Source organism: Ursus americanus, chromosome 23 (assembly GCF_024610735.1).
Source record: "Ursus americanus isolate L20-20 chromosome 23, mUrsAme1.1.p, whole genome shotgun sequence".
In the NCBI taxonomy this organism is placed as follows: Eukaryota; Metazoa; Chordata; class Mammalia; order Carnivora; family Ursidae; genus Ursus; species Ursus americanus.
The window spans coordinates 43566346-43575656 of record NC_142149.1 but is presented as its reverse complement, the minus strand read 5'-3'; positions in this window follow the sequence as shown (position 1 = coordinate 43575656).

Here is a 9311-nt window from a genome sequence, read left to right as displayed (position 1 = left end):
AGGCTTCCTGCTGAGCAGGGAGCCCGACGTGGGGCTCGGTGCCAGGACCCTGGGATCACGACCTGAGCTGAAGGCAGACGCCCAACAACTGAGCCACCCAGGCGCCCCAGTCTGTGATTGTCAGAATGCAAATCTGATCATGTCATCTTCCTGTTACCATCCAGATGCTCCTCCTCCTTTTTAAGATAAAGGCATGACTCGTGATGTGGCCTGTAGTGTCCTGCGTGATCTCCCCTTGTCTGCTCTCCAGACTCATGGTACTCTGTGTTTCACTGTTTCACTCTTTCTTTCTCAGGACCTTGCACAGGCAACGGTCAATGCCTGGTAGGCTTCCCGTCATCCCCTGCTCCCGTCTTTCTGGCCCCCCTCCACCTACCCCACATCCTGCATCTTTTACACTCTCACTTTTTCTTTTTTTCTTTTTTACATTCTCACTTTTCAATGCTCATTTCTTTTTTTTCTTTAAGAGTTTTTTATCTATTTGAGAGAGCAAGAGAGTAAGAGTGTGGGGGGGGGCAGAGGGAGAGGGACAAGCAGACTCCATACTGAGCGTGGAGCCCAACACAAAGGTTGATCTCAGCACCCTGAGATCACGACCTGAGCCGAAACTAAGAGTCAGATGCTTAACCGACTGAGCCACTCAGGTGCCCCTCAGTGCTCATTTCCAACATGTCTTTTTCCAAAGAAATGCCCATGACCCTCCCCCTATAATTAGGTCAAATCTCTCTGTACTTTTCATTGGAAGTACTTATTACAAGTTTAATTAAAGACCCAATTATGCGCATTTGAGGAAAGCCTCTAACATGGTATATACAGTAAAAGAAAAAGAAAAACAGGGGAAAACACACAAAAAGCAGAGACCATGAATGGAGACTAAAACTTCAAAAATGCTCTTTTTGTTTTCCTCAGAGAGACCAGGGAATATATTGTAACCAAGAAATAAGAACTAGCCAAAAAGAAAAAAAAAAACATTCAGAGAAAACCAAAAAGAGTACTTTGAAATTAAACATAATACTGGAAATGAAAAATTCATGGAAGAGTTAGAAAACAAAGTTGAGCAAATCTCCCAGAATTAGGAGAGAAAAGATGAGACAATCATGGCAGCAGTCCAGGAGACCCAACATCAAAATAATGGGAGGGGCACCTGGCTGGCTCAGTCAGTAGAACACGCTACTTTTGATCTCAGGATTGTGAGTTCAAGCCTCGTGTTGGGCATAGAGTTTACTTTAAAAAATAATAATGGGAGGGGGCCTAGGTAGCTCAGTCAGTTAAACGTCTGCCTTTGGCTCAGGTCACGATCCCAGGGTTCTGGGATTGAGCCCCACGTCAGGTTCCCTGCTCAGTGGGAGTCTGCTTCTCCCTCTCCCCCTGCTTGTGCTCTCTCTCTCTCAAATAAATAAATAAAATCTTCAAAAAAATAAAAAATAATAAAAAATAATAATGGGAGTCCCAGAGAGAGAGAACTGAGGAAAAGAAGGAAAGAAAATCATTAGTGAGGTAATGAAAGACAATTCCTCAAAACCGAAGAACATGGGTTGCAGTTACTACATACTGACGGGTCTGTGGGATGCCCAGACCAGTGAAAGAAAATAGATTTACATCAAGCAACATCACAGGTAAATTTCAGGATATTGAGATTAATGTTCTAGAGGGGAGGGAAAGTTACATACAGACACCAGGAATAAAAACAGCTTTGGACTTCTAAACAGCACACTGGAAGCTTAAAGGTGATGGAGTGATGTCACCAAAAATTTGAGGGAAAATTATTTCAAACTAGAACTTGACACCCAGCCAAACTACTAATCAAGTGTGAGGGTTGTCCCCCCAAATTTATTTTCCATGCACTCTTCTCAGAAAGCTACTAGAAGATACACTCCACCAAAAAAAAAAAAAAAAAAAAAGGCGAGAGGGGGGTAGTTAAGAAAGAGGAACACACAGATGAAGAAAACAGGAGAATCAAGATAAAAGAGAAGAAAGGACTCTCCAGGATGATGCTGAATGGGGATCCTAGGAAGAGAGCTATACAATAAGCAAGCAGAGAGGGGAACTGGCATACTACAGCGGGTCATAAGGCTCTGGAAGATACCTTTTTGGGAAAGGTAAACTGATCGTCTGCCTTATATGTCTGCATATTTGAGAAGAGACTTAAAAACTAATGAGGAGCCAGGGAGTAATTGCCAAAGAATCTATAGAAAACCGAGCAGATGCATCTGTTAACTATAGACAAAATGAACAGTTGCTTAGGGAAGGAAACGCAATCGTAGTTTACTACATCAATGAGCTGCGAATCTGTGCATACCATTTGTATAGACAGGCATAATAAAGTTGTTTGTTTGTTTGTATGATTTTGTTCTTCGGGTTTTTTTTTACATTAAAACCTCATATAAATTACTGATGATAGACACCCAAACGACAGCTGGAGGTGGGTGCACTAAACAGGGGGACAGGAAAGGTAATAATTTAGGGGAAGGTTTAGGAGAGGTGTAGATTCCCCCCTACAGCCTGGATCCTTAGCAAGAGGGAAATGTCTGCCCAGGAGGTGGGGCTTGGCACAGCGCTCTGTACCTGCGGAGTCAGGAAATAAATGAGCATCTCAGACGCTGGGCACTCAGTCCAATACTGCTGTGTCCTCCCACAGGGAGTGGGGAGGAACCCTGCGGCTGTGGCTTCTAGAGCCGGACTGCTTGGATTACAATCCCAGACCTGCCACTTACTAGCTATGTGGACTTGGGCAAGTTCCTTGATTTTTCTGTGCCCCACTATCCTCATCTGTGCAATGGAATGACAGTAACAGGATTATCATGAGAGTTAAATTAATTAACATGTGCAATGTGCTTAGAAAAGTGCCTAATGCTGGGGCGCCTGGGTGGCACAGCGGTTAAGCGTCTGCCTTCGGCTCAGGGCGTGATCCCGGCGTTATGGGATGGAGCCCCACATCAGGCTCCTCCGCTATGAGTCTGCTTCTTCCTCTCCCACTCCCCCTGCTTGTGTTCCGTCTCTAGCTGGCTGTCTCTGTCAAATAAATAAATAAAATCTTTAAAAAAAAAAAGTGCCTAATGCAGAGTATAAGGGCTAGCTATTTTATTGCATGGACAATTACATAAACATTGCTTATTAAACTTGCCAAAATTATAAAATAACCAGACTGGGAGAATGGGGTAGTGAGAAGGATATATGTATATTTGGGAGGCTAGGGGGAAAGTTGGATTGCCACTTTCCTTTCTTTTTCTTTTTTTTTTTTTTTAAAGATTTTATTTATTTAACAGGGACAGCCGGGCGAGAGAGGGAACACAAGCAGGGGGAGTGGGAGAGGAGCCCGATGTGGGGCTCGATCCCAGAACACGGGGATCACGCCCTGAGCCGAAGGCAGATGCTCAACGACTGCGCCACCCAGGCGCTCCTGGATCTCCACTTTCTATAGTGGGAAGTAAGTAAATAATCTCTGAAAGCAAAAGGTCAACCATAGCAATACAGGGGGGTCTGGCTGGCTCAATTGGCACAGCATGTGACTCTTAATCTCAGGGTCTTGAGTTTGAGCCCATGTTGGGCGTTGAGCCTACTTAAAAAAAAGTAGCATTACACACTTATTTGGAGATATGAAAATAAACACCAACATGATCAGCTAAAATTGGTGAAAGTGGTTTTCTTTCTTTCTTTCTTTCTTTCTTTCTTTCTTTCTTTCTTTCTTTCTTTCTTTCTTTCTTTTTTTAAGGTTTTATTTATTTATTTGACAGAGAGAGCAAGAGAGCACAAGCAGGGGAAACAGTAGAGGGAGAGGGAGAGCGAAAAGCAGGCTCCCCACTGAGCAAGGGGCTCCATGCGGGGCTCCACGCAGGGCTCTATCCCAGGACCCTGGGATCATGATCTGAGCCGAAGGCAGAGGCTTAACATCTGAGCCACACAGGCGCCCCCTGAAAGTGGTTTTCTTTGGAGAGGAAGAAATGGGCAGAGGGAACATAAGCAGCTGTTCTTCATAACAAATTCTATGACACTATATAACTTTGTAAAAACTGAAACTAAAAAAATTTACTGTATGACTAGCTATTTAATATCCCCATCTAGAATGCAAGGTCCCAGAAGGGATAGCCTCAGTCTGGTTGGCTGTCTTTTGTATCCTGGCACCCTGGGAAGGCCAGCAACTGGAGGTGTGTGTTAAACTTTTGTACAAACACATCTTTAAGGGCATGTATGCTTTGAGAAGACTTACTGAGTTGTATAGAACTTTGGACAAGATAATCTTTGATGTCTCTGCCAGTTCTACGATTTTTTTTAAGATTTTTTTTAAAAAGATGTATTTATTTATTTGTTTGTTTGTTTATTTATTTATTTAGAGAGAAAGTGTGTGTGTGCAAGCAGGGGCAGGGACAGAGGGAGAGGGAGAGAGAGAATCTCCAGCAGACTCCCTGCTGAGCTTGGAGCCTGACAGTCCTTGATCTCAGGACCCTGAGATCATGACCTGAGTGGAAACCAACAGGACCCTGAGATCATGACCTGAGTCAGATGCTCAACTGATTGAGCCACCCAGGCGCCCCTCTGCCAGTTCTATGATTCTAATCTACGTTCCTCCTTATCTCAATTTCTCTTAACACTCTTGTTATAGTCCAAATTCTTGTTTTACTTTTAGGCCTACATTTTCAAGTGAATGGTTGATTCCCATTGCCTTCATTGTTTTTATGAACCTCCTTGGCAACCAGGAAACTTACTGTCCCATTATTTTTCTGAAACTTCTCTCCTCGGTCAGAGAATTCTTTCTTGCGAAGATCATGTCCTTTCTCAGTCTTCCTCTACTTCTTGCATCATCTAACACGGTAAAGGGCTTCCTTTTCTTGAAGCTTTTCCTTCCCGTGGGCCTCTCCCAACCTTTCCAGCTATTACTTCTCTGGCTTTTTCTGGCAACCTCCTGTTCCAGACTGTGTCTCTGGGCTTCCTCATTTGTCTTTCTGTCATTCTTTTCATGGCTTTAGTATCAGCTTTGGTCTGTTGATTGAATATCTAGCCTGAGCTCCCAGACTCAACACTTACGTATTTCTAGCCAGAGGACTCCTTCATTTATATGACCCATAATCACCTCCAAGTCCAGTGTTTTTTTTTAAGATTTTATTTATATATTTGAGAGAGAGAGAGAGCATTAGAGAGAACACTAGTCGGGGGAGGGCAGAGGGAGAGGGAGAAGCCGACTCCCTGCTGGGCAGGGAGTCCTACCCCAGGGCTCAATCCCAGGACCCCGAGATTATGACCTGAGCCGAAGGCAGATTCTCCACTGACTGAGCCACCCAGGGACCCTTTCAAGTCCAGTTTTAAACTCCATAAACAATGAGGAGATTGGCTTGGATGTAAGGAATAGTCCATGATAATGGCAGGTAGTATTTCTGTTCAGATCTGTTCTCGGCTTTGTCACTGTGCTACTCAACTGAGCTTCCGCAGACTAACTTAGACTGTTTGACCAGTTAAGAGACCTTAAGAGAAGTCCTTTTTTTTTTTTTAAAGATTTTATTTATTTATTCAACAGAGATAGAGACAGCCAGCGAGAGAGGGAACACAAGCAGGGGGAGTGGGAGAGGAAGAAGCAGGCTCCCAGCGGAGGAGCCTGACGTGGGGCTCGATCCCATAACGCCGAGATCATGCCCTGATCCTAAGGTTACGCTGTGCCACCCAGGCGCCCCCTTAAGAGAAGTTCTTAACTCTTTAAGTCTTAAAGTTCCTTCATTTGTAAGTTATTCCACTTACAAAAATGTTTTCCAGCTTTAAAAGAAAAAGCTTGAAAAACATTGGCAAGTAGATCAAATCACTGGCAAATATCAAAAGGCTGCCAAAGCTCTGGAATTCAAGACCAACTACAGCTTAGGCCAAATTTTCCCATCCAACATTATGCTTCTTAGCATGACCATAGGAGATGATATAGCAGTATGGTTAAGAACATAAGCTGCTGAGGCACCTGGCTGGCTCAGTTGGTAGAGCACGCGACTTTTAATCTCAGGGTCATGAGTTCAAGCCCCATGTTGGGGGTAGAATTTACTAAACAAAACAAAAAAACCATATGTTCTGGATCCAGTTGCTTAGGATAAGAAGAAGTCTTCATTATTTACTCCCTGTGGGGCCTTGAGCAAGTGGCTTGGCTTCTCTGACCTTCAGTTTCTTCATCTATAAATGGGGTTAGTAAGAGCAACTACAGGGGCGCCTGGGTGGCTCAGTTTGTTAAGCATCTGCCTTTGGCTCAGGTTGTGATCCCAGGGTCCTGGGATGGAGTCCCGCTTCGGGCTCCCTGCTCCTCGGGGAGCCTGCTTCTCCCTCTCCCTCTGCCTGCCACTCCCCCTGCTTGTGCTCTCTCTCTGTCAAATAAATAAATAAAATCTTAAAAAAAAAAACACTTTAAAAAAATAAAATAAAATAAAAAAAAGAGCAACTACCTTGTTGGATTATTGTGACAATTAAATGAACTAATGCATATAAAGTTGTTAGACAAAACCTGACACATACTTCGTGTGATTAGCCATGTGACCCAAGGCCCAGTACTCAATCATTCTGAGTTTGGGTCTCTTAATCAGCACAATAGGTATAATAATAATAACTATCTTCTAAGGTTGTTTTGAGGATTTAATTAGCTTATTTATTTATGAGCTTTCTATTTTGAAATAATTTTAAGCTCACATTGAAATTGCACAAATGGTGTAGAGAGCATAAAGATAAACATAGATCAGCGGAATAAAACAGCATCAAGAAACAAACAAATGGGGGCGCCTGGGTGGCACAGCGGTTAAGCGTCTGCCTTCAGCTCAGGGCGTGATCGAGCCCCACATCAGGCTCCTCCGCTATGAGCCTGCTTCTTCCTCTCCCACTCTCCCTGCTTGCGTTCCCTCTCTCGCTGGCTGTCTCTATCTCTGTCGAATAAATAAATACATAAATCTTAAAAAAAAAAAGAAACAAACAAATGATCAATTGATTTTTGACAAAGGGGCCAAGACAATTCAAAACTGAAAAAATTGTCCTTTTCGCAAATGGTGCTGGGACAACGGAATATCCACATGCAAAAGAATGCATTCGGACTCCTATCTCACACCACACATAAAAATTAACTGAATATGAATCATAGATCTACATGTAAGAGCTAAAATTATAAAATTTTTAGAAGAAAACATAGGAGAAATCTTTGTAAGTTGGATTAGGCAATGATTTCTAAGATTTGACACCAAAATCATAAGCAATAGAAGATTTGATAGGTTGAACTTTTTTAATTTAAGATTTTATTTATTTAAGATTTTATTTATTTATTTATTTGACAGAGAGACAGAGAGAACAAGCAGGGAGAGCAGTGGAGGGAAAGGGAGAAGGAGGCTCCCCGCTGAGCAGAGAGCCCAATGCAGGGCTCAATCCCAGAACCCTGAGATCATGACCTGAGCCAAAAGCAGACGCTTAACCAACGGAGCCACCCAGGCGCCCCATAGGTGGAACTTTGTTTAAATTAAAAACCTTTGCTCTCCAGAGAACCCATCAAGAAAATGAAAAGATAACCCTAAAAATGAAAGAAAATTTTTGCGTATCAGGTAAAAGGGCAGAACTCAGGGCACCTGGGTGGCTCCGTTGGTTAAGCGACTGCCTTCATCTCAGGTCATGATCCCGGGGTCTTGGGATGGAGCCCTGCATTAGGATCTTCTGCTCTGCGGGGAGTCTGCTTCTCCCTCTCCCTCTCTGTCAAATAAATAAATAAAATCTTAAAAATAAAACAAACTTCCAGAACTCAATAATAAAAAGACAACACAATTTTAATATAGGCAAAGGATCTGAATAGACATTTCTCCAAAGATTTTATATATATATGTGTGTGTGTGTGTATGTGTATGCGTATATGTGTGTATGTGTGTATATTTTGAGGACGAACCTCAAAAACATGCTAAGTAAAAGAAGCCAGTCACAAAAGATCACTATTGTATGTTATTAATTATAAGAAAAGTCTAGATCAGGCAAAACTATAGACTCAGAAAGTAGATTAGTTGTTGCCAAGGGCTGAGTAGTAGGAGGTAGGAGGAAATGGGCAGTGAGTGCTAATGGGTACAAGGTTTCTTTTTGGGATGGTGAGAATGTTCCGGAACTAGATAGTAATGATAATCGCACAACTCTATAAATATGCTAAAAATCATTGGATTGTATACTTTAAACAGGTGAACTTTGTGGAATGCAAATTATATCTCAATAATACTGTTTAGAAATAGTACAGGGGCACCTGGCTGGCTCAGTCAGTGGAGAACATGACTCTTGATCTCAGGGTTGTGAGTTAGAGCCCCACGCTAAATGTAGAGATTACTTAAAAATAAAATCTTAAAAAAAAAAAAAAAAGAGGAGTGCCTGGGTGGCTCAGTTGGTTAAGTGTCCAACCCTTGATCTCAGCTCAGGACTTGATCTCGGAGGCAGAAAAAGAAATAGTACAGAGAGTTCCCATGTACCTTTCACCCACTGGGAACTTCTTACTTGACAATAGCAGAAAAATCAAAACCAGAAATTGACATCGGTAATTTTAACAAAGCCATAGACAATGCTAGGATATTACCAGGGTTTAGAACAATACCTGGCACACAAGTGAACCTTATACAGGTGGAAGGACGTTATGACAATAACAATGATGAACATAATAATGATCATAGTGAAATTTCTATTGTTGCCAGACTGATTGGTTGTTTTCAGAGCATGCCATATTGGTTCCTCTTTCAAAACTCCATCTCTAGCAGTTTCTACCAGTTGGGATTCCTTTTTCCGTCCTTTTTTTATTCCATCAAAACCTTAACATCCCCCCATTGCCATCAAAACTTTACTAATGCTCCTCTCCCTTCTGTGAATATCCACACGAGCCAGCCCTTGCCTGAGCTCTCCTTTACATTTTTCTCTAATTATTTCACCTTTGTGTCCTAAATTGTCAACCAGATTGAGAGGTCCTATCGGTTACAATTCCTCTACATCCTCCATGGTAAACTGTGTGAGTTCAAACAGACTTACCTGTTGACTAAGTCAGATTTAAAGTTATTAGGATGGAATAAGAGAGATAGAAAGCGAAACAAGGATGGCAGGAGATGATGGGGCGCCTGGGCGGCGCAGTCGTTAAGCATCTGCCTTCCGCTCAGGGCGTGATCCCAGCATTCTGGGATCGAGCCCTACATCAGGCTCCTCTGCTAGGAGCCTGCTTCTTCCTCTCCCACTCCCCCTGCTTGTGTTCCGTCTCTCGCCGGCTGTCTCTCTCTGTCAAATAAATAAATAAAATCTCAAAAAAAAAAAAAAAAAAACCCGATGGCAGGAGATGGAGTACAATTCAAGCAGCAAGACAT